General features: G+C 38.9%; 1 pseudogene; it reads right to left on the bottom strand.

The window, feature by feature from the left end:
• LOC116898338 overlaps positions 1 to 22,401 on the bottom strand; it is a 53,127-nt pseudogene extending 30,726 nt beyond the window's left edge.
• Positions 22,402 to 26,673: the final 4,272 nt, after the last annotated feature.

Raw genomic sequence — 26,673 nt, 5'->3', positions numbered from 1 at the left:
CAATATACAAGACATCTCTTTGGTGCGGACCTATTGTACCTTCAAATTAGCTTTGAAACGCATCTTATTTCTTTTCCTCTTCTTACCGGTTTACTTCATTCAGATAGACCCTACAAGTGTGTACCAATCCAAAAAAGAAAAACCGGCCACTTCTCCCAAGACTTGCCTCGGTTTCAATTGTTTCTCCAAATATCAATATAAGGTTTTTTTTCTAAGGTTTATCATTTCATAAAACATTCAAATTTTCTTTAGGGACTTTTAATATCTTATGAAAGCTCATGTCCCTTGGTCTTCAATACCTACTCCAAATTATTTTTTACATTATATCCACTGAGTCATCTATCTTGTCCGCTGGGATATATACTCTAAAGTTGTTGCCCTTCCCAAAATTGATATTTTTCATCATTTTCCTCTGTGCCATCCTAAACTTTCTAGTTTTTCCCAAATAGAATATATCCATCATGAAAAGGATTTCAGAGTACATAAGGCTGCGAAAGTTAATTCTCTAATTCAACCTAAGGATACACTCTGCTTCCTTAGCAGAGTATCTGTTACGTTATATGGTCACTGCATAGAAATCCCCTGTACAGTGAGGACCAGGTCTATATGGGTCACTATGCCACACTCAATTCTGGACAGTGCTGATAGTAAGTGAATCACATATTTTTCATTAAAAGAAGGAATAAAGTACGTTACAAAGCACTTAATTCCTAAACACCTAGGACAGACTGATAGAGAAAATTATAATAATTATAATTTACAGAAGGTGATCAATTTAAGATCTCCTCCTCAAGTCTTTATTCATGTTCTATGTGTAAAGTATTAAGGCACAGTTCAAAATAGTTTTTTACAATGTATACTCTGATACATCAACTCAAAGGGATCTTTCCTCTTTCTGAAACACACTAAATAAAATTTACGAGGTTTTCAGATTCTATATAATCATTGCAAGCCATGGCAGATGGAAGATGGAAGAAAAGAAAGATGAAAGCCATTTTTTGTTATGTTACATGCATTTGTTTTAACCTGAGGTCATGTCTGAAGTGACAGGTCTAACTATCTCTCTCAGTGGCTTTTCCTTGATAAAAGGGTAATTTATGTTGTGGATAAATTAATGCATTGTAGAATTCTGATGGTGAATTTTAGTTCTTGGGCAAATTATGTAGGAAGCTAAGCCCTGCTCAGCCCAACTGACATAAACTCTGAAGTGCACACAAATGGCAGATTTGACAGAGAGGTGATAGTTGCCCGTGTCTGAGTGGAATCGCCCTACATCTCAGATGCTAAACAGCTTCATTTGTGTTGTGTGGTTGCTCATTTTGGCACAGACACATCTGCTAGTTTGGTTTATGAAAATTAATGTACCAAAAACCAACTTGACTGCAATTTAACATGCAACCTTCAGGTTGAGATTAGGTAGAGGAAAGTGCCCAATTTGTGAATATGCCCACATTTTATACAAACATGCTAAAACGTTATCAGTTGCTATTATTTTGAAAACACCAGGACCCTGTTTCCACTTATCCCAATTATTTAAAGGAAACTGAAAGGGATATTAGTGTCCTCCCTTTTATTATTCCAAATGACAACAATAAAACACAGCTTCCTGCTGGAGTGGAGAAAACAATGAAACCTCGAGCAGAACTGAAACAGCCCATTCCCCGCAGAACCGTGTCCAGGCGGGCATTCAGAAGACTGATCAGCAGAACCAGTAGGTTGGGAAGCACGTTGTTGTATGACAGCGCAGGTTCATAAAGCGTACAACGGAGATGAAGAAAATATAAAAGGATGCTGCAGATGGGATATAAAGAAATTCCTTCTGATGACTGGCTGTCACTGCCCAGAGCAAGGGACTTCCGGTCCCTTTTACGTAGCCAGAACTTCAGTGATGGCTACCTATAGATCGGCATAGGTGTCAAACAGGTTACTCCAGAGCAACGACGTGAAAGAGTAAAGCAAGACTCAGCAGCCTACAAGTTGCACACTGTTCAATTATTTAGTGAAATCTCACATTCCCCACTTCCATCGCACCCGAGAAGTGAATCTGTTCTGCCTTTGTCCACTGTTCTGCACTATTGACACTGCCCACCCCTGAGTACTGGTTTTCAGATCAGTTGTTGCAGCATTTGTGGTCAAGTTTTTTTTTTTTTTAAACTTTAACAACAGGACTCTTCAAATAATGCTGCTGAAAGTTACAATGAAGCAGAGGAAAGCTGTATATTCCTTTCCTTAAAAGGAAAGCAGAAGTTTATCTGAAGTAGGTGTATGTAGAAAAAAATGAACATAGTAAAGTAGTAGGTTAGCTTTGCAGTTTCAGACTGACACATCACTATTGATAAGAGAAAACAACTGTGCATGAAACGACTCTAGCAACCTGTTTAAAAGAAGAGTTGGTGGCTCTCTTGGGCACTTTGTATATATGACTATTTCTCCTTTCAGTCTTATCAGTTGTGAATAGCATATTGTGAAACACACTTAACCGCATATGTACAAACTTAGGAGGGACCTGATAGTTTTATGTTTCAGTCCTATTATTATGAGATGATATTTTTAAATCGTGGCACTCTCTCTTGTTCTTAAATTTATTTGCTCTGGTATTAGTACAGCTGCTCCAGATTTGCAGATGATGATTAAATATATAATGTATTTTCCACTTTTTTTATTTTATTTTATTTTTTAATTTTTTTATTAACTTGAGTATTTCTTATTTACATTTCGAGTGTTATTCCCTTTCCCGGTTTCCGGGCAAACATCCCCCTAGCCCCTCCCCCTCCCCTTCTTAATGGGTGTTCCCCTCCCCATCCTCCCCCCATTGCTGCCCTCCCCCCAACAAAAACGTTCACTGGGTATTTTCCACTTTTTTTTTTTTTTTTATTAACTTGAGTATTTCTTATGTACATTTCGGTGTTATTCCTTTCCGGTTTCGGGCAAACATCCTTCCTCCCCCCTTCCTTATGGGTGTTCCTCCCCACCCTCCCCCATTGCCGCCCTCCCCCGACAGTCTAGTTCACTGGGGGTTCAGTCTTAGGGACCCAGGGCTTCCCCTTCCACTGGTGCTCTTACTAGGATATTCATTGCTACCTATGAGGTCAGAGTCCAGGGTCAGTCCATGTATAGTCTTTTAGGTAGTGGCTTAGTCCCTGGAAGCTCTGGTTGCTTGGCATTGTTGTACATATGGGGTCTCAAGCCCCTTCAAGCTCTTCCAGTTCATTCTCTGATTCCTTCAGCGGGGTCCCGTTCTCAGTTCAGTGGTTTGCTGCTGGCATTAGCCTCTGTATATGCTGTATTCTGGCTGTGTCTCTCAGGAGAGATCTATATCTGGCTCCTGTCGGTCTGCACTTCTTTGCTTCATCCATCTTGTCTAATTGGGTGGCTCTATATGTATGGGCCACATGTGGGGCAGGCTCTGAATGGGTGTTCCTTCAGTCTCTGTTTTAATCTTTGCCTCTCTCTTCCCTGCCAAGGGTATTCTTGTTCCCCTTTTAAAGAAGGAGTGAAGCATTCACATTTTGATCATCCGTCTTGAGTTTCATTTGTTCTAGGCATCTAGGGTAATTCAAGCATTTGGGCTAATAGCCACTTATCAGTGAGTGCATACCATGTATGTCTTTCTGTGATTGGGTTAGCTCACTCAGGATGATATTTTCCAGGTCCAACCATTTGCCTACGAATTTCATAAAGTCGTTGTTTTTGATAGCTGAGTAATATTCCATTGTGTAGATGTACCACATTTTCTGTATCCATTCCTCTGTTGAAGGGCATCTGGGTTCTTTCCAGCTTCTGGCTATTATAAATAAGGCTGCGATGAACATAGTGGAGCACGTGTCTTTTTTTATGTTGGGGCATCTTTTGGGTATATGCGCAAGAGAGGTAGAGCTGGATCCTCAGGCAGTTCAATGTCTAATTTTCTGAGGAACCTCCAGACTGATTTCCAGAATGGTTGTACCAGTCTGCAACCCCACCAACAATGGAGGAGTGTTCCTCTTTCTCTGCATCCTCGCCAGCATTTGCTGTCACCTGAGTTTTTGATCTTAGCCATTCTCACTGGTGTGAGGTGAAATCTCAGGGTTGTTTTGATTTGCATTTCCCTGATGACTAAAGATGTTGAACATTTCTTTAGGTGTTTCTCAGCCATTCGGCATTCCTCAGCTGTGAATTCTTTGTTTAGCTCTGAACCCCATTTTTTAATAGGGTTATTTGTCTCCCCTCTTGGTCTAACTTTTTGAGTTCTTTGTATATTTTGGATATAAGGCCTCTATCTGTTGTAGGATTGGTAAAGATCTTTTTCCCAATCTGTTGGTTGCCGTTTGTCCTGACCACAGTGTCCTTTGCCTTACAGAAGCTTTGTAGTTTTATGAGATCCCATTTGTCGATTCTTGATCTTAGAGCATAAGCCATTGGTGTTTTGTTCAGGAAATTTTTTTTCCAGTGCCCATGTGTTCCAGATGCTTCCCTAGTTTTTCTTCTATTAGTTTGAGTGTGTCTGGTTTGATGTGGGGTCCTTGATCCACTTGGACTTAAGCTTTGTACAGGGTGATAAGCATGGATCGATCTGCATTCTTCTACATGTTGACCTCCAGTTGAACCAGCACCATTTGCTGAAAATGCTATCTTTTTTTCCATTGGATGGTTTGGGCTCCTTTGTCAAAAAAATCAAGTGACCATAGGTGTGTGGGTTCATTTCTGGGTCTTCAATTCTATTCCATTGGTCTATCTGTCTGTCTCTGTACCAATACCATGCAGTTTTTTATCACTATTGCTCTGTAATACTGCTTGAGTTCAGGGATAGCGATTCCCCTGAAGTCCTTTTTTTATTGTTGAGGATAGTTTTAGCTATCCTGGGTTTTTTGTTATTGCTGATGAATTTGCAAATTGTTCTGTCTAACTCTTTGAAGAATTGGATTGGTATTTTGATGGGGATTGCATTGAATCTGTAGATCGCTTTTGGTAAAATGGCCATTTTTACTATATTAATCCTGCCAATCCATGAGCATGGGAGATCTTTCCATCTTCTGAGGTCTTCTTCAATTTCTTTCTTCAGAGTCTTGAAGTTCTTGTTGTACAAATCTTTTACTTGCTTGGTTAAAGTCACAATCAGGTACTTTATATTATTTGGGTCTATTATGAAGGGTGTCGTTTCCCTAATTTCTTTCTCGCTTGTTTCTCTTTTGTGTAGAGGAAGGCTACTGATTTATTTGAGTTAATTTTATACCCAGCCACTTTGCTGAAGTTGTTTATCAGCTTTAGTAGTTCTCTGGTGGAACTTTTGGGATCACTTAAATATACTATCATATCATCTGCAAATAGTGATATTTTGACTTCTTCTTTTCGATCTGTATCCCCTTGACCTCCTTTTGTTGTCTGATTGCTCTGGCTAGAACTTCAAGAACTATATTGAATAAGTAGGGAGAGTGGGCAGCCTTGTCTCATTCCTGATTTTAGTGGGATTGCTTCAAGTTTCTCTTCATTTAGTTTAATGTTAGCCACTGGGTTGCTGTATATGGCTTTTACTATGTTTAGGTATGGGCCTTGGATTCCTATTCTTTCCAGGACTTTTTTTTATCATGAAGGGGTGTTGAATTTTGTCAAATGCTTTCTCAGCATCTAATGAAATGATCATGTGGTTTTGTTCTTTGAGTTTGTTTATATAATGGATCCGTTGATGGTTTCCGTATATTAAACCATCCCTGCATGCCTGGGATGAAGCCTACTTGATCATGGTGGATGATTGTTTTGATGTGCTCTTGGATTCGGTTTGCCAGAATTTTGTTGAGTATTTTTTGTCGATGTTCATAAGGGAAATTGGTCTGAAGTTCTCTTTCTTTGTTGGGTCTTTGTGTGGTTTAGGTATAAGAGTAATTGTGGCTTCATAGAAGGAGTTCGGTAGTGCTCCATCTGTTTCAATTTTGTGGAATAGTTTGAATAATATTGATGCAGGTCTTCTATGAAGGTCTGATAGAATTCTGCACTAAACCCGTCTGGACCTGGGCTCTTTTTTTGGTTGGGAGACCTTTAATGACTGCTTCTATTTCCTTAGGAGTTATGGGGTTGTTTAACTGGTTTATCTGTTCCTGATTTAACTTCGGTACCTGGTATCTGTCTAAGAAATTGTCCATTTCCTGCAGATTTTCAAGTTTTGTTGAGTATAGGCTTTTATAGTAAGATCTGATGATTTTTTGAATTTCCTCTGAATCTGTAGTTATGTCTCCCTTTTCATTTCTGATTTTGTTAATTTGGACATGCTCTCTGTGTCCTCTCGTTAGTCTGGCTAAGGGTTTATCTATCTTGTTGATTTTCTCAAAGAACCAACTTTTGGTTCTGTTGATTCTTTCTATGGTCCTTTTTTGTTTCTACTTGGTTGATTTCAGCTCTGAGTTTGATTATTTCCTGCCTTCTACTCCTCCTGGGTGTATTTGCTTCTTTTTGTTCTAGAGCTTTTAGGTGTGCTGTCAAGCTGCTGACATATGCTCTTTCCTGTTTCTTTCTGCAGGCACTCAAGCGCTATGAGTTTTCCTCTTAGCACAGCTTTCATCGTGTCCCATAAGTTTGGGTATGTTGTACCTTCATTTTCATTAAATTCTAAAAAGTTTTTAATTTCTTTCTTTATTTCTTCCTTGACCAGGTTATCATTGAGTAGAGCATTGTTCAATTTCCACGTATATGTGGGCATTCTTCCCTTATTGTTATTGAAGACCAGCTTTAGGCCGTGGTGGTCCGATAGCACGCATGGGATTATTTCTATCTTTCTGTACCTGTTGAGGCCCGTTTTTTGACCCATTATATGGTCAATTTTGGAGAAAGTACCATGAGGAGCTGAGAAGAAGGTATATCCTTTTGCATTAGGGTAGAACGTTCTATAAATATCCGTTAAGTCCATTTGGCTCATGACTTCTCTTAGTCTGTCTACGTCTCTGTTTAATTTCTGTTTCCATGATCTGTCCATTGATGAGAGTGGGGTGTTGAAGTCTCCTACTATTATTGTGTGAGGTGCAATATGTGTTTTGAGCTTTAGTAAGGTTTCTTTTACGTATGTAGGTGCCCTTGTATTTGGGGCATAGATATTTAGGATTGAGAGTTCATCTTGGTGGATTTTTCCTTTGATAAATATAAAGTGTCCTTCCTTATCTTTTTTGATGACTTTTAGTTGAAAATTGACTTTATTTGATATTAGAATGGCTACTCCAGCTTGCTTCTTCCGACCATTTGCCTGGAAAGTTGTTTTCCAGCCTTTCACTCTGAGGTAGTGTCTGTCTTTGTCTCTGAGGTGTGTTTCCTGTAGGCAGCAGAATGCAGGGTCCTCGTTGCGTATCCAGTTTGTTAATCTATGTCTTTTTATTGGGGAGTTGAGGCCATTGATGTTGAGAGATATTAAGGAATAGTGATTATTGCTTCCTGTTATATTCATACTTGGATGTGTTATGTTTGTGTGCTTTTCTTCTCTTTGTTTTGTTGCCAAGACGATTAGTTTCTTGCCTCTTCTTGGGTATAGCTTGCCTCCTTATGTTGGGCTTTACCATTTATTATCCTTTGTAGCGCTGGATTTGTAGAAAGATATTGTGTAAATTTGGTTTTGTCATGGAATATCTTGGTTTCTCCATCTATGTTAATTGAGAGTTTTGCAGGATACAGTAGCCTGGGCTGGCATTTGTGTTCTCTTAGGGTCTGAATGACATCAGTCCAGGATCTTCTGGCCTTCATAGTTTCTGGCGAAAAGTCTGGTGTGATTCTGATAGGTCTGCCTTTATATGTTACTTGACCTTTTTCCCTTACTTCTTTTAATATTCTTTCTTTATTTTGTGCGTTTGGTGTTTTGACTATTATGTGACGGGAGGTGTTTCTTTTCTGGTCCAATCTATTTGGAGTTCTGTAGGCTTCTTGTATGCATATGGGTATCTCTTTTTTTAGGTTAGGGAAGTTTTCTTCTATGATTTTGTTGAAGATATGTACTGGTCCTTTGAGCTGGGAGTCTTCACTCTCTTCTATACCTATTATCCTTAGGTTTGATCTTCTCATTGAGTCCTGGATTTCCTGTATGTTTTGGACCAGTAGCTTTTCCCGCTTTACATTATCTTTGACAGTTGAGTCAATGATTTCTATGGAATCTTCTGCTCCTGAGATTCTCTCTTCCATCTCTTGTATTCTGTTGGTAAAGCTTGTATCTACAGCTCCTTGTCTCTTCTTTTGGTTTTCTATATCCAGGGTTGTTTCCATGTGTTCTTTCTTGATTGCTTCTATTTCCATTTTTAATTCCTTCCACTGTTTGATTGTGTTTTCCTGGAATTCTTTCAGGGATTTTTGTGTCTCCTCTCTATGGGCTTCTACTTGTTTATTTATGTTTTCCTGGAATTCTTTCAGGCATTTTTTCGATTCCTCTCTGTAGGCTTCTACTTGTTCTCTAAGGTAGTTCATCATGTCTTTCTTGAAGTTCTCCAGCATCATGGTCAAATATGATTTTGAATCTAGATCTTGCTTTTCTGGTGTGTTTGGATATTCCATGTTTGTTTTGATGGGAGAATTGGGCTCGATGGTGCCATGTAGTCTTGGTTTCTGTTGCTTGGGTTCCTAAACTTGCCTCTAGCCATCAAATTATCTCTAGTGTTACTTTGTTCTGCTATTTCTGACAGTGGCTAAACTGTCCTATGGGCCTGTGTGTCAGGAGTGCTGTAGACCTGTTTTCCTCTCTTTCAGTCAGTTATGGGGAGAGAGTATTCTGCTTTCGGGCGTGTAGTTTTTCCTCCCTACAGATCTTCAGCTGTTCCTCTGGACCTGTGCCTTGAGTTCACCAGGCAGGTCACTTGCAGCAGATAAGTTAGTCTTACCTGTGGTCCCGAGGCTCAAGTTCGCTCATGGGGTTCTGCCCACAGGCTCTCATGTGGCAGCAACCAGGAAGATCTCGCCCCCTCTTCCGGGGCCTCCGTGCACCAGGTTCCAGATGGCCTCCGGTGTTTTCCTCTGGAATCAGTAATGTGTGCAGAGAGCAGTCTCTTCTGGTTTCGCAGGCGTGTCTGCCTCTCTGAAGGTTTAGCTCTCCCTCCCACGGGATTTGTGTGCAGAGAACTGTTTATCCGGTCTGTTTCCTTCAGGTTCCGGCGGTGTCTCAGGCAGGGCTCCTGCTGCTCCTGGGCCCTCCCCCACAGGAACCCAGAGGCCTTGTACAGTTTCCTCTTGGGTCAGGGATGTGGGCAGGGGTGGGCAGTGTTGGTGGTCTCTTCCGCTCTGCAGCCTCAGGAGTGCCCACCTGACCAGGCGGTAAGGTATCTCTCCCACGGGTTCTGGGAGCAGAGAGCTGCTGCGGGCCGGGCCTGTCTGAAATTCTTAAATAATAATAAAGAAAAAGGATTTAGATTTAGCTATTTTCCACTTTTTAATACACCTTTGTTTTGTGTTTTAAGTTTGGTTTCTTGAGATAGCATATACTTAGATTTGCTTTTATAAATTCCAACACTCTCCTTTTAATTGGAGTATAAAGTAGGCTATTTATTTCAATGAAGTGGTCTGCATTATTAACTTTACTACTTCAGTCTTTTATTTTCTTTGTCATATTGACTGTTTTTCTTACCTGTTTCTAGATTTTCACTTTTCATTTTCTTCTGGGCTTTAAACATGTACTGTTTTGTAGACCCGCTTTACTTTCTAGGATGAAGGCAGCAGTTCTCCCTCTGTTAACATATGACAGAGCCTCCCAAGCCACTCTTCCTCAATATGATTAGATACCAGGAGAGAAATAGACAAAACTTGCAAAATTTAATGAAAAGTTAGTCTAAATCCACAATACTCTATTCCCCCAAACTATCAATGAAGCGCACAGAAAAAAATAGAAACATTTTCACCAAGCAAGAATGGTTTGCCATGGCCAAATGCTCCAATAATAAATAAAACAAGAAAGGGTCTGTGAGCAGACCCTTGAATGTTGACATGACCCCTCCTCCCAAGCTAATAGAATCAAAAGCAGCAAGCATGTGGTTCATAGCATTTTTGACCCCAAGGTAACAGCATGTGTAGGGTGCATTGACCATAGAATTTTGAGGGCAATTTGGCAATAAACATTTCTTCTTCCAACTTCATGTTTATACTCTCTATATTTCTCCACTGTTCCTTACTGGCTTCGTAGAAATCAAAGTAAATTGAGAAAAATCCCAGTGACTTTTCTCTCTCCAATCTGGAATCTAGAGGAGTGCTAACAGTTTGACCAATCTCAAAAGACTTCAACATTGTCAGTTTAAGAAAATAAAAAAAAAAAAACTGTATAATGTATTCCTTTAAAAACTGAATGCAAAACCAAGACATAGGAAAAATGTAAAGAATAAAGGTTATAATCCAGGCTCCAGCATCCACTTTAGAGGGCACACAACTGCCTGCAGGTAGAGCTACAGCTCTCTTGACCATGTGGGCACCTTCAAATCACATGCACACACATAGACAGACAGACACACAGATGCATAGACACACAAGCACACACACAACTAAACATAAAATTTGAAGATTCAAACAGTAAGAGACAAAAGAAGGAAATGTGAAGATGACATTTGCACATCAGCCTTAGAGATCAAGTACCCCAGATGGAAAGAAAGAAGTAGAGGATTGCAAAAATGGACTTCTAGAGAAATGATGCATCATTTGCTGCACTGGGTGGCCATTAATATTTCATAGATTGCACTAGTGAATTATAGATTATAAGTGGATATAGAGCTGTGTAAATTTAAAATTGGCAAGTTATTATCTTAAAGAAAAATAAATAAGTCAATGCAGTGAACCAAGCGAATAAGCCTGAAACACTAAAAAATGTTAATCCCTGGTTAAGGAGCAAACAGACACTGACTGAAATCGGTGGTTTTAAAACTGAACTCCAATTTGAAGGGAGACTGAAGTCCATAAATCTGCTACTGAAGAAATGAAAATGTTTACTTCTGTGATTAAATTGTCAATGAAGAGGCAGAGGGCCAGAAGCCTGCCGCACAAGAAGTTCGCATGCTAGTGCTTGACAGCTTATTAGTAGACTGTGCTGGCAATGCTGCTTTGATTTTTTAAGTATTTAATACAATGATAGAATAAGATCATATTTATGAGAGTGGTCTTATAAAGTTGCAAGACACTTCAGTTTCAGTTGTAAGTCTCTAGAAACCAAATTCTAAAGACAAAATCAAGAGTGAAATGCTTTGGGGGGGGCATGTAAGCAAGAATGAAAGAAAAGAATGAGGGATAAACAAGAATTGAGGCAAAAAAAATAAGTGAACTACTATAAGACACATGCTATGCCAGGTCTCATTGCACTGCAAGGCACAAAGGAGTGAATGGCCTCCCGAGGTCAGAGCATGGCATGGCTTGCCAAGGGTTCCATTGAGACTCTCTGGAGTGTGACCTTGCATTCAGCTCCCCTCACTCCTTTGTAAGTCACCCATGAATCCCTTCTAACTCTTGTCTACATCATAATTCCAAATAGAATGCAGCTTTCTAAGGACTTACCCAAACAAATAAAATAACGAAGCGTGAGTAGTTCAAAAGTATGAGGTAGAGTTCAAACCACAGGTTACAGAAGCAGTTTATTTAGGCAAAAGAATTGTTATTGAGACACAGTTCTCATTGTTTTGGTAAAGTTTCAAGCAAAGATCCCACTTAAATACAGAAGCTAGCAATGGCGGTGAGCTGCCAAAGAGAAGTGGAGATGTTTAATGACTATAAAGATAGAAGACTTTTTGCTTTCCCTTCAGCAACATTTCAAAAGACTGCATGGAAATGGATCTAGAAATACCTTCCCTCATTGCCCTAGACGATACCAAGTTATGTTTCAAGATAATGAGTAATCTTGCTCCAGACCAGAGGATGAAGTATCACCAAATGATCAGCACCAAAAAAATCTCAAAGCCCCCAATAATCGGAGTCCTCATTTTCCTGTACAAGTTAGTGCACATGGACTTAAACTTCTGATCACTGTCATCTTCGTGTGCCACCTGCATTACATAGGAGGTTCCTCAGTCCACTTTAGACACTGCCTTGTGCTGTAGGCAAAAAATGGTCTATGCTTCTACTCAGTGGTAGCACATGCTCAACGTGGGCAAAGACATGGGTTTGAGTCCCAGAATTGCAAATATTAATGATACTTTTTCTAACCCAGAAACCCTGTGATATAGGAAGAATGTGTGTGTGGGGTGTGTGTGTGTGTGTGTGTGTGTGTGTGTGTGTGTGTGTGTGTGTGTGTTACCTGATTACCTTTTTATAGACAACACATGTGGGCAGTTACTCATGGAGGCCAGAAGAGGGTATCAGATACCCAGGAACTGATTTCACAGGAAGTTGTGACCTGCTCAGTCTTCCAATCTGAATGCTAAAAATACAAAATAGGTCGTTTGCAGGAGCAATAAGTGCTTTTAAAGCCACTGAACACAGACAAAGGAGGTTCCAGGCAGTGTATAGTGGTTACCCTAACTGATACTCAGAGCAGTGAGACATTTAGAGGCTGATGTGGCCACCTCATGTAACAAGGTAGGACTTCCAATAGAGGGAGAGGGGGCACCAACTCACCCACAAAACCTTTGACCCAAAATTTGCCCTGCCTACAAGAAGTAGAGAGATTAAAGATGGAGCAGAGACTGAGGGGATGGCCGATCAATGACTGGCCTAACTTGAGACCCATCCCATGGAAGAGAACAAACACCCAAAACTATTAATGATCTTCTGCTATGCCTCCAGACAAGAGCCTAGGCTAACCATCCTCTCAGTCGCTTCATCCAGAAACTGATGGAAAAAGAAGCAGAGACCAACAGACAAACATTAGGTGAAGCTATGAGAGTCTTGTGAAATAGTCAGAGTAAGGATTGAGGGAGCGGGAGGGGTCAAGGACGTCACAAAACGATGTATAAAGTCAACTAAGCTGGGCCCATGAGGGGACGCCGAGACTAAAGCACCAACCAAAAAGCACGCAGGGGCTGGACCTATTACCTCTACATATATGTAGCAGACGTGCAGCTTGGTCTCCGTGTGGGTCCCACAACAAGTGGAGTTGGGGCTAACTCTGACTATGTTGTCTGCCTTGGGATCCTTTTTCCCTAGAAAGGCTGCCTTGTCTGGCTTCAGTGTGACAGTATGCATTTAGTCCCTTAGTTCTCATGCAACTGGATATGCCAGGGACTATCACCAGGTTTTGAAAACTTAACCAGGAATTCCACAGCTTGTTTATATTTTAAACTCAAGAATACAAAAAGCTTCAAAGTAATTTCCTTGGTGTTGTCAGAGGAAACTCTGGACTGGGCTTGATCACCCAAGCACTTGGAGAGTTTGGGCTCTTTCTTTGTTTTAGCTTTGGTTTTGTTTTTACAGGCAAAGTAACCACAATCTTAAATAAACTTAAGTGCTTTAACAAATGAAAATATATATTAGTGCAGATAGCTCTTCTCTGATATTTTATTTTATTTTATTTTATTTTGTTTGGGTTTTTTTGTTTTTTGATATTTTATTTTAAAATTCAGTAAATGCTACGCGATAATCTAATCAGAAATATTCTTAAAAATGAATGATGTAATGAATTTGTCCGTTTCCCTCTTTCTGAGGAGTTCTCATTTATTTCTCAGAAGAAGATAAATCATCAGTTAACATATTCTAAATAAAACCGGTGTTCTATTTTAACCACTGTGCATATATTTTATAGATTTTTTTTCTGTTTATACATTCATAGGCTTATCACCAAATGGAAGGATTTTAGCTTATCCTCACCTCTTTGTCTTATCTAATTTAATTCCTCAAAGCAGTGTTATTTCCATAAAAAAAAAAAAAGAATGTGGGGATAATTTTTCCAATGAACTCCAGGATAGATCATATCAAAAGTATTTCTCAAAACAATACAGTACTCAATAGTAGTGTGAGGAAAATTCTTACGAACATTTAATTCCATAATTGCAACCCTAATTCAGACAAAATTGTCTTTAAAGAAAATCACACTTACTTCATTGTTTTCATTTTCATTACTAGCTTAGATAACTTATAGTATTTTCTTTAATTAACATGAAATAAATCCTTATTGTTAAAGTGGCAATTACCGAATATAAACTTGAAAGAGTTCCCAGCATTGACCTGACGTTATTACAGATTGTATAAGAAATAATGATTTCTTGATTTATTCCCAGAAAACAGTAAAGCTTTCTCATCAATTCAAATCTATCAATGATGTAATTCTTTATGAGGTATTTTTTCCCCATTTAAGTTTATTATCTGGAGAGAATGTTTATGGACATATGTCTACAGAAACATATTTTTCATTAGAAATCAATTGTCTCTTCTTTTGGTACATGTGGTTATAGATCAGTCAAACGAGTACTATACAATTAAAAGCCACTCTGAGGAGGATGCTCTGGGCCTCAGATTTGCACTTCTGTCTTCGTTGTTCACAGACCTACTGTCGTTGGGAAGAAACTTCTGAGACATCTTCAAAACCATGTTTTGTACTTCACAGATCACTGGGGAAAAATATAAAGTAGCTTTATGTGACTTTTTGGAAGAAATGCATCATTATAAGCAAAGAGAATGACAGTCTTTTCTTCAGTTTAATGATGTTACATGTTATGAGATTTCGAGTCAATGGAATTATCTTTGATGCCAGATGTTCCTTATGAAGCAATAGGTGATCTATCTTAATCAGGGATTAGTCATCTATGAAAGTATGATGTCTTTCCAATGATGTTCTCCATAATAAGAACTAAAAATGAGAAATAAATGGAGCCGTGATGAATAGCCAGTCTAGATTCCTTCATTAACACATGAAAGAAAGGAGAAAAATCCCAGCAGGAGGCTATGCAGTGCGGTACAGCAGGCTCTGACAGGAGACGGCATAAGACACCTTCCCTGACAGATGAGCTTCCCAATCCTTGTGGGAAAACCAAGGAAAACTTTTAACGCTCGGCACGACCCTCACTAAAGAAGCTGGCTCACAAATAGTTGTTTGCTCTTGTCAAAGAATCAGATTTCCCCTCACCGTTAGGATTTGCTCTGAACATTTCCTAAAGCAGAACGTGAAAAGACCAGAAAATAAAGGTAATAATGAAAAACAAAAAGTACCAGAAGTTGAAGAACTACAAGCATTTCAGAGTTGATGAGAAACTAGGGCCTAGACCCACTACTACATCAATGAAGTGGAATGAAATTTATCAACTTTCTTTTCCACATAAACAATGCTCAAATCCCCTACTGACTCACAGCACTGATACTGCCAACCCCCCTGTGATGATTGTGTGAGTCGTCTTTTTCTCCTTTTAATAATTGTAAAGAATAATCATTTCATCCTCACAGCTTACAGGACATCACTTGCCTTACAACTTCTGAAATATCTTCCCTAAATAGCCTTTTTATTTGTGCACAGACCCTCTGTCTGTCTACAATGAAATAGCCTAAAATAATATTTTGTGCTGGGGCCCATTGAAAAAATAGTTTTTGAACTGGAAAAGCTACTCAATTATGCCTATAGAAGATGAACACAACGTCACTTTTGGAAATATCAGTTTTTTATGTTAAACACTAATTGGCATTTTATATTAGGAAATCAGTTACAGTCACAAGTATTTTGAGGAAAATATAAAATAAGACCATGGATCACATAACAGTCTGTCATTTGCAAATACCTCTACTCAGCATGAGTAAATTCATATGGACAATGAATTGTTTGTTTGCTTGTTTGTTTGTTTGTTTGTTTGTTTTTAAGGAAGCAATACCTTCCTAACATGTGATTCTAATTAATGAAAGTGGTGATTGGGAGAGATGGTCCTGAGAACTGGTGATGAGGAAAAGAAACATCAACTTGGAAATGCAGCTCAGGGGGGAATGGGAAGTCAGGACCAGTGATGCCAGGGCAACACCAGGCTCAAGGTTCAGTGAAGAGTGAGGACCAGCAATATGGGTGCAACAGCAGGCTCAAAATTTGGCAGGACATGTTGATTCCATATTCTAATAAAGTAGTTTTGCATAATTTTATTTTATTCATTTTTAAGGAATTTCAAGAGTGAGCAAAGCTAAAAGCGGTGTTGAAAAGCTGAGGCAACTTACATGGAGACTCCAAAGCAGGGAGAAGGAGCAAGCATGTTTTTATTCACAAGCCCTGAAAACCTTTACTGCAGAAGAGCTAACTGTAGAGTGCTGCTATTATAAAAATTGAACCATGATTACTTAAATATTTAAAACTGCCATGACTCATATTCAGTATGGAATTTGTGATAAGACTAGAGAACCACACTGTTGTACACAGATGAGGATGGTTGTAGCTAACCATTGAACTGAACAAGCAGACACCAATTGAGGAGTTAGAGAAAAGACTGAAGGAGCTGAAGGGGTTTGTGACACCATAGGAAGAGGAACAATATCAACCAGCCAGACCCCACCAGAGCTCCCAGGAACTGAACCATCAACCACTGGGATATATGGAGGGACCCATGACTCAAGCCACATATGTAGCAGAGGATGGCATTGTCCAGCATCAATGGGAGGAAAAGCCCTTGGTCCTGTGAAGGCTCATTTCCCCAGTGTAGGGGAATGCGAGGGTGTTGAGGTTGGAGTGGGTGGGCGGGAATGGGAGCATCTTCATGGAGACAGGGGGAGGGGGGAAATGAAATGAAAATACATAAAATATCCAAGAAAAATAAAATTATAAAAATAAATTAAAAAGGTAAAAAAAAGACAAACGTTTTTAAAAGGTTTATATTTTACTAGCAATATTGTACAGTACATTTTGTATTTTTAGTAGAAATTAAAGTACAATCAAGAGTAGAAAGAAAATCTTCCCAATACTTACTAGTTCCAGATACAACAATTAAACTCAGGAGTAAAAATGTACAATATGGAGAAGAGAATAACTACAAAGAAAGATAAATAAAATTAAAATAAAATAATGATCTATGAATGTCAATCATTGTAATATGCCAATCAACAAACAAGTATTATCTTTAAGAATATGAAAAGGTCCTGAGAGACCATTCACTAGGCAGGGGTTCTCACCGACAAGCCTCCCAGTTCCATCCCCAGGACCCACTTGGTAGGAAAAGAGGACCAATTCCTGCAAGTTGATTGCTGATTGCCCCATGCTTACAATAGTCTGTACCCTGCATGCTACAAATAAAAAATACTGCAACCCCATACAAATAAAGGAAATATTTATGAACTCTCCTTCACTAAATTAAGCACATGAAAAATATAACTCAGTTGAAAAAGGAAAGGAACCAACAATCCCCAAAGAACAAACTGATGGTAACTATTAGACACATCTAGAGTCAGGCTAATGTATTCAAACATCACATGAGTTAATGCAATAGTTAAGTCGTCTGAGCCTCACATAGTAAATATAATCTACATTCACATCATTTACAAGTTAATGATCAATTTATGTTCTTAGTAACAAAGCCGTAAATTCAGCACATTTAACAGTTAAAATATATTAAGTATTTTCCACAGGATTTGAAATTTATTATAAGCCTTCCACGTGATCCCTGTCATTTAATCCTTGTTATAACCATGCGAGGCAAGTGTTTATCACCTCCATTTTACAGATCAAAAATCTTAGCCTCAAACATATTAAGGAATATCTCTGATTATGAATATAGATACAACCAGATTTATTGCCACATATGTAATTTTTAGGGGATGTGTTTATATTAATTAGAGTAAAGCTGATTGCCTGTAAGAGAGATAAATAAATGCAATTAATCAGCAGGCTGGAAGGTTTTAGGTTTTCAATCATGAACCATCGAGTGTTGCAAGGAAGGAGACTTCTGTGCTCTTAAGTCCACCATTCCACCTCCAGGTCCAAAGAATCTACACTGACAATAATGTCTACCCGGACGAACAGCAGTGAGTGCCTACTCACAGTCACAGCCCAAATGTCTACCCGAACACCCATACCATTCATAGAGGAAAGGCGGTTGCTGCAACACTGGAAACTCATTTCTTTTGTCATAGATAAGGTCATGCATACCCAAAGCATGAAAATAAGAGTTCTCTATGTGCAGTTATAAGAGACACATGGATGATACCTTTTGGGCTCCTTTATTACTGGAAAATGTGCTAAAGAGGGTAAGAATATTTTTCTTTTGTAACAAACACTAGAAAATATATACAGGGATTAATTTTAACACAGATTCATTTCTGTCTTTAACAAAGAAAAATATCACTGCACAGTTAAAACTAAAATGGGCTGGGTCTGGATGTCATTCCCACTAATGTTCAGAGGATGTTTGGTTAATGCAATGCCCACACTATCATAGATTCAGTACTGAAAATTGATACTTTTTGTTATTCTTCGATTTCATCTAGTCATATCAAAATGTTTCAGCATATTATATAAAGTGGTTTATATAGTTATATATTTATAAAAAGTTGAGTCATTTTTCACACTGAACTGTACTCACAGTGAAGGATGAATGTTTTCAGTACATCTAAAACAGGGTTGGATGGGAAACATTACTTCTGGACACTGGTCATACCAAAAGGAAGACATTTTCTACAAGAGACATATCTCATAGATGTTATCAATATCTTCAAAAGGCCAAAACCATCATTTCAGAACCAGAATACAGCAAATTTTATTGTTGAAGACAAAAGCAAAGCAAAGCTATTTCTATTGAATCAGAGTTTTACACTACAGAATATTTGAGTTGTACAGTTTTGTTTTATTTGTTACTGGTTGGATAAAGAAATAAATTCAACAAGCACTTCTTGGCATCAGCAATAGTGTCTGGTTTGGGGTCAGTATTTGGGATGGATCCCCAGGTGGGGCAGTCTCTGGATGGCCTTTCCTTCAGTCTGTGTTCCATCCATGCTTTGTCTCCATATTTCCTTCCTTGAGTATTTTGTTCCCCCTTCTAAGGACTGAAGCATCCACATTTTGGTCTTTCTTCTTCCAGGGCTTCATATGAGCTGTGAATTGTTTCTTGGGTATTCTGAGCTTTCAACTAATATCCACTTCTCAGTGACTGCATACCATGTGTGTTCTCTTCGGACTGGCCTACCTCACTCAGGATGATATTTTCTAGTTCCATCTATTTGCCTAAGAATTTCATGAAATCACTGTTTTTAATAGCTGCATAGTACTCCATTGTGTAAATGTGCAGCATTTTCAGTATCTATTCCTCCATTGTAAGACATCTGGGTTCTTTCCAGCTTCTGGCTATTATAAACAAGGCTGCTATGAACATAATGGAGCAAGTGTCCTTGTTATATGTTGGAGCATCTTTTCGGTATATGCCCAGGAGTGGTATAGCTGGGTCTTCAGGTAGCACTATGTCCATTTTTCTGAGGAACTGCCAGACCGATTTCCACAGTGGTTGTACCAGCTTGCAACCCCACCAACAAGGGAGGAGTGTTCCTATTTCTCCACATCCTCACCAGCATCTGCTGTCACCTGAGTTTTCAACCTTAGCCTTTCTGACTGGTGTGAGGTGGAATCTCAGAGTTGTTTTGATTTGCATTTCCCTGATGACTAAGGATGTTGAACATTTCTTTAGGTGCTTCTCAGTCATTCTGCATTCCTCAGCTGAAAAGTCTTTATTTAACTCAACCCCAATTATTAATAGGGTTATTTGATTCTCTGGAGTCTAACTTCTTGAGTTCTTTGTATATATTTGATATTAGCCCTCTATCAGATGTAGGATTGGTAAAGATCTTTTCCCATTCTGCTGGTTGCTGGTTTGTCCTATTGACAGTGTCCTTTGCATTACAGAAGCTTTGTAGTTCTATGAGGTCCCTTTTGTCAATTGTTGACCTTAGAGCATAAACTGTTGGTGTTCTGTTCAGGAAATTCTCCCCTGTGTGTTTGAAGCTCTTCCCCACATTCTCTTCTATTAGTTTCCGTGTATCTAGTTTTATGTGGAGGTCTTTAATCCACTTGGACTTGAACTTTGTACAAAGAGATAAGAATGGATCGATTTTCAATCTTCTACATGATGACAGGAGCCTGATCTAGCTGTCTCCTGAGAGGCTCTGCCAGAGCCTGACAAATACAGAGACAGATGCTCACAGCCAACTATTGGACTGAGCATGGGATCCCCAATAGAGGAGTTTGAAATAGGACTGAAGAAGCGGAAGGGGTTTGCAATCCACAAGAAGAACAATGATATCAACTAACCAGACGCCCCCAGAGCTCCCAGGGCCTAAACTACCAACCAAAGAGTACACAGGGAGTGCCCATGGCTCCAGCCACATATGTAGCAGAGGATGATCTTGTAGGACATCAATGGGAGGAGAAGCCCTTGGTCCTGGGAAAGCTCGATGTCCCAGTGTAGGAGAATGTCAGGGCAGGGAAGTGGAAGTGGGTGGGTGGGTAGGTGGGTAGGGAAGCACCATCATAAAAGCAGGGGAGGGAGGTGATGGGATAGGGGGTTTCTGGAGGGGAAACTGGGAAAGGGAATAACATTTGAAATGTAAATAAAAATATCCAATTAAAAAATAAAAAGGAATAAATTCAAAGCAAGAGTCACTAAGCACATATACTCATATCCAAATCTTCTGCCAGAATAGTCTTGCTTGGGTTCAAAGTAACCAAAGAGAATTAGGAAGTTCAGGGTCCTTCATCTAAATAAAAGTGCCTCATCCACACAGCAGAAAATCTTACTTAAATACACTTAATAATATGAAGTCAATGACATTTACAAAGAGTTTTGATTTTAAGATATTTACTTTAATCCATAGCATGCTTTAAAAATAGGCATGAGCAGAGTTCAAATATGTGTTTCAGGGTAACTGGGTCAAGCCTAGTACTGGAAAAAGTGAAAGCCTATATCTATCACAATTATTAAATTTTAAGCATGTGATCAATCTAGAGGTTAAGGTTGGCATACATTTTGAATGTTTTAGTGAGTATTCTGGATTCTATAAGAGTCTAAGATTAGAAATTAAAACCAAGCTACTTGTAAAGATACTATTATTCTCAGGGTATTATTCAAAGAGTTGATAAAAACTTTGATGTGATATTTACTTCATTATCTAAAAAGCAAAACTATGCAAATATTTTAAAAGGAAGAAATCACACAGTGAATTTCAGAGCAAAGAAAATATAAATGTAACTTATATTCCTAAATGTACAGTTTCATCAACTTTTACAAGCCTTTTCAAATTATCTACTACTATCACATAAGGTTTGAAACATGACATTGCTCATTATGAACATGTTTTTCTCTGTCGATATATACAATAGTACATTAATTGATTTTAAAACTACTTCAGCATCCTTTTAAAAGTAATGAGGAAAATGTTTTATGGAGATTGGGGGATCTTATTGAGAGTGTATGTCCAACATACACTATAGATTTGAAGAAAAGCTTTAAAATTTTAAGATTAAAAGAAGAGAACTGAAATGGGTCAGTAGGTAAAGGTGTTTTCTGTGAATGCCTGGAGACCAGAGCTTGATTTCTGTAACTCCCCTAAGGTGGCAGGAGAAAACTGATTCTACAGTGTTTCCAACTAATCACTACTTATCCTTTTACTCTTGTGCATGTGTACATACACGCATGCATACACACATATCATGTATATAAACACATGATAATTAAAATTTTAAAGAAGTGAATAAAAGAAAAATAATCCCAATGTAGATGTGCCATTTCTAATAATAATGGTCTTTATTGTCACATTGAGCTCACTATAATTCAGACAATTAAATAGCAAGCCCGCTTCAGTAGAAAACTATGGTACCTTGTAATCTTGGGAAAAAACCTATCTTATTATCTGGGTTATGTTTATTAAAATCTTCTTGCCCATGCAATACTCAGAAGAATAATCAGAGAAGCAGGTTATTCTTTGAGTTCCTCTACTAGGTGCTGCATCCTTAAATCAAGCACGTTGCAGAGATTCAAGGTAGAACAGGAAGATGAATGGTACAGAGAAGATCATTAGAAGCACAATGTGACACTCATCATTTTGTGCTGTCACAACACCATCTGTGTTGCACCAGACCAGAGTAACTTTGACAAATAAACCTCTTAGGGAAAATGGGAGTTCTATTAATTGTTCTCCTGTCTGGCCACACACAAGTGATAAACACTGCTCAAACACAACTCCGTACACAGTTGTTATTATTGAATTAAGAGTAGCAATGAATCATGGTTTTTAAAATAACATTCATTTCATCTGCTCCTAAAGTTTCTCCATCTCAATGGGGTGCCACAAATCCATTCAGCCCTAACTTATAATTATTCCCCACTTGGAAGACATGCTCGAGACATAAATATTCCTTGCTCCAGCCTATGGTGAACCGACATCATGGCCTTCTGGCAATCACTGCCTTCAACTGCAGTAAATGGTGAGGATATTGATTGGTTCCACTGGCTTCTGTCGTGCCGCACTGACCTCTGCCTCAGCATCATTGTCATTAGCAGCCACAGCCCGGCAAGTAACATCAACTACAGGTTCATAGATGGAGCTTGGCCTGCTTAGCATCTACGTGTCTCACTTAAGCAATTCAGTGAGCTTTTTCTCAGTTCTAGCATCTAGATCCAAGGTGATCAAATATTCTTGATAAATGGATACAAAACAACTAGTTTAGGCTAGTTTAGTTTTTGCCAGCCTTGGAGTCTCTGCGCATTCAACTGATTCTGCAGTGCCCACTAATCTGTGTGATTTTATTCCACTAAAACTAAAGACAAAAGTCTTAGGTGCTGCAGCTTGCCTGTGGGTCATGGTCTGTCTTCTCTGGTTCCAGACAATGAAGTGGAGATATAGAATAGTTATGTGCCTTACTGAAGGGTACTTATTGATGTCAGTATTTGAAAGCAAGCCATATTGGGTCTGAGCTCCTAAACGCCGCTATAGTTCCTCTAGTATTATATAACTGACATCCTCAAGGACCAGAAGGACTGAGAAAATGGGCAAGCTTTACTGCCTCAACAACTGGTGCTGGGATTTCTCTTAGAGGGCAGAATTTGTTTTAAGTCACTTGGAGAAAATTAAGAGCTAAAAGTCCATTGTCAGCAAGGCCCTGAGTAGGAGAGATCTAAGTGACATTTTGGGGTTCAGCCAGAGATAAAAAGAACTGAATGTATTGTGGGTGATTACAGGCTTGAGGAAAAAGGCAACTCATAGGAATGATATTTTTAAAAGAGAATGAGGAGGTTGGGGATTTCTATCGCTCTCCTACATGAGCTGAAGAGAAATAAAAGCACTGCAGCATGAGGCTTAAAAATACATCCAGACATTTTCTCACATGCTCAACAGTGTACACGAAAAGGCAAGAGAGGGTCCAGGTGCCATGTGGTGCAACCCCTGCTCGGTGTCTCTGCTGTTGCTCACACCTTCCCTGTGCTCTGCTCAGTTCTATTATTAGAAAGGCTTCCTCTGCAGTAGGAGAAGACAGCCAGCAGGGAAGGCAGCAGGGTGCTTGCTGGCTCGTCCCCGTATAGTGCACACAGGAAGAATCCTCTTCTCCTTTCACTGGGCAAAATCCCCAAATTAAGAAATATCAAGCCCCACAAAACATTGCAAGTGTTCCCAGTTTAAGGATGGTTAACCTGTTGTTCTCTGGGAAGAGTTAAGACAATTGTCTTAAGTCCGCCACGTTGGTCCTGAAGCTTCAGGAGTGTCTACTTCATGTCTTCACCTGGGGAAGGCTGGTGGATGGCTATGGGAAAATATGCGAGGTTCTTTTCGGATGCTGAAGGACAGAATGCAGAAGATTGGTACAGTATACAGCAACACCTAGCTGCCAATATACTGAAGCAACTCTAAACCAAGACACGTGCACACAGAAAACAACAAATTAATGGGGTTTGCAGTAGAATCAACCAAGAATCTCATTGGTAAATGTCAGCCGGCAGGATGAGGCTGTGCATTCATTCAATCAGGGTCAGTCTTTACTTCTGAAAGTTCCTTGCCATGAACATGAGAGTCCCTGAATTTTAGACACTATCACTTTGTATGCTTGTCCACTAAACTTTGAGATTTGACTTATGACATAAAATATGTCTGACCTAGAACAAAGGAACAAATGATAATCATTTGTGAGACACAGCAAACAGAAAGTTATTATGAAACAACCTAGGAGAAGATTAACTATGGAGCAGACTTGGAAAGAGAGAGCTGTAGTTGAAACTTGATGATCTGGAAGAACCTTCTAGAAGAAAAAGTCTCATTTCCCCTTATCAGTGTCATAAACAGAAACAAATGACAAGCTATATCAGCATGTGTTTGAATATATAAAAATATATTCTTGAAAGTACTCAACAATGCAATGTTTTCCTTACAAAAGATGTGACTAAGTGTCTTATTCAATAGCACAAAACTCTGTCAAAGTCATTAAATTAGGCACCAGTAAAATCTAAATATAATATGTGGTACATGAACTAAACACAAGTATACAGAGGCATAATACAGTCAATGCAGGTCTCCAGTAGCCTAGCACTTCCTCATGAAAAAAGAAATCTGGCCCAATTATTACTGGTAAAACTATGTGGTGAACACAGGAATAGAATTTTGATTTGTACAGAGGAAACATACTTAGAAAATTGTTGAGCAGCCTTTAAATGTGTAATTTATTTTGAAATGAGAACATATTTTATCTGCAGGGTATTCATTTTCTTCATAACAGAATGTGGCATAACTTACTGAGAAGACAGCTTGCTCTTGCACTTAAGAGAAGAACTCGTGGTTACAGGTAGTCGAACATTTTAGAAAGGAAATCACTTAATCTGATCAATTTAGAGCTTTAGAAGCAATACATTAATGGGGAAAGGAAAAAAAGGCCCAAAGCATAAACGTTTTTAAATTATCTTTTCCCTAGATAAAAATTATAATACCATGGCTTTCAAGCACGCATTAAAAATTCAACAATGTACTGGTCTTTTGTGAAATTATTTTAAGGCTAAATTGCTCAGCTGTGCACTGTTAATATTGGGGGTCATTGTTAAGGGGGTATGCTGTGCACTGAAGATTTTAACATCTAACTTTACCCACTGGACATCAGACATTTCCTAGTCTCTCTCTCTCTCTCTGCCTCTCTCTGTCTGTCTCTGTCTGTCTCTGTCTCTCTCTCTATCTGTCTGTCTGTCTGTCTCTCTCTCTCTCTCTCTCTCTCTCACACACACACACACACACACACACACACACACGATGCACAACACCTCAAAGACATTGTCAAATGTTCCTAGAGAGAAAAAATTTCTTGTGTTTGAAATCTAATGTCTTGAGGAATGATCTGAATGTGAATGAACAGCTTCTTAACATCATGGGAAAAGTAAATCCCCATTAGCAGTTTTAGTTTTCAATACATAAATGTTCAGTTGTGAAAAGTACTGTGTGGGTTGTTCAAATATCCAAAGATCAAATACAGAGTAAATATAAAATCGATATAAATTAATGAAACAGTTTAAGGGTCATGAAAATCAGGGGCCAATATTCAGCTGAATTGACAAAAGTCAACTGACGATGATTTCAAAACTGGTTGGAAGATATGAAAAACAACATCCCTTGTCTTATGTTTGTAATCTATGTCCAAAAAGAGACCTGTGTTATTCAAGGAATATATAAAATGAGGAACAAGGAAAACACAGTGCTAGGCAAGGTAAATAAGACAAAGTTTAGAATCTACAAACAATTAAAAAGTGGACTGAGGGCTGGAGGGACAGTTCAGCAGTTAATAGCACTAGCCGTTCTTCCAAAGTATCAGGGTTCAATTCCCAGTAACACGAGGTGGCACACACCCATCTGGGACTCTAGTCTCAGGTGATCCAACGCCCTTTTCTGGCTTCTGTAAACACCAGGCTACATGTGGTACACAGACACACCTGCAGACAAAATAGACACACATAATTGTGTTTTACATTAAAAGCAAAGGTTACAAAACGATTACCCTTGAGAATCAGAGGCTATATTGTTGCCAAGGTTATCCTTGATACTTCTTTTGTCATTTCTCCTCAGGTACATAGGTAACAGTTCTGATTTGGAGAGTTCTTATCTACTTTCCCTTCTTTAGCTATCTGATCAGCATTTTGTCTCTTAAAATGTATCATTTGAGTGTTTTCCACATACAAATTAACGTATGTCTTTCCCACCGCTATTATCATAACAACTCCTGTCCTTTGATTTCTCTCAAAATGTCTAGCATATTGTCTGCCACATACTAAGCATGGATGCCGTTTAAGGTGCTGGAGAGATGTAAACATACATGAACATGTGATTGTACACAGCTGAGAAGGTGTGTGTGGACACCAGAGGTCAACTTCAGGAGCCATCTACCATATAGTGTGACACAAGTTCTCCCTCTGCTACCTGAGGTCTCCTTAGCCTGGCTGGCTGGTAAGCCCAAGGAATCTACCTGTTTCTACCTACTGAATTCTGGCACTGCAAGTGCATACCACCATACCCGGATTCTCAATGCGGATGCTGGGGACCAAATGCCAATCCTGAAACTAACATAGCAAACACTTTCAATACAGAGATATCTCTTCCCTCGAAAAGGTACGTGGTTAAACAAATAACTGAATAGTGGATAAATGCTCCTTCTGTCCCCATAACAATCATCATTCTGTAAGAACAAGTTGGTAAGAATACCCCTCATTTGGAGAACTATTTTTGACATTTCATGATGTTTAATTCACCCAAAACTTAAACTACATTCAGCAAACCAGCTTTCTAAGACGCAATATACAACAACATTTTTAATACTCTGACACTTGACTGTAACCTTTAGCAAGCACTGGGCTTGAGACAAACAAACAA

Source organism: Rattus rattus, chromosome 4 (assembly GCF_011064425.1).
Source record: "Rattus rattus isolate New Zealand chromosome 4, Rrattus_CSIRO_v1, whole genome shotgun sequence".
Lineage (NCBI taxonomy): Eukaryota > Metazoa > Chordata > Mammalia > Rodentia > Muridae > Rattus > Rattus rattus.
The sequence above is the reverse complement of the archived record's forward strand: the minus strand, read 5'-3'. Positions and strand labels throughout refer to the sequence as shown.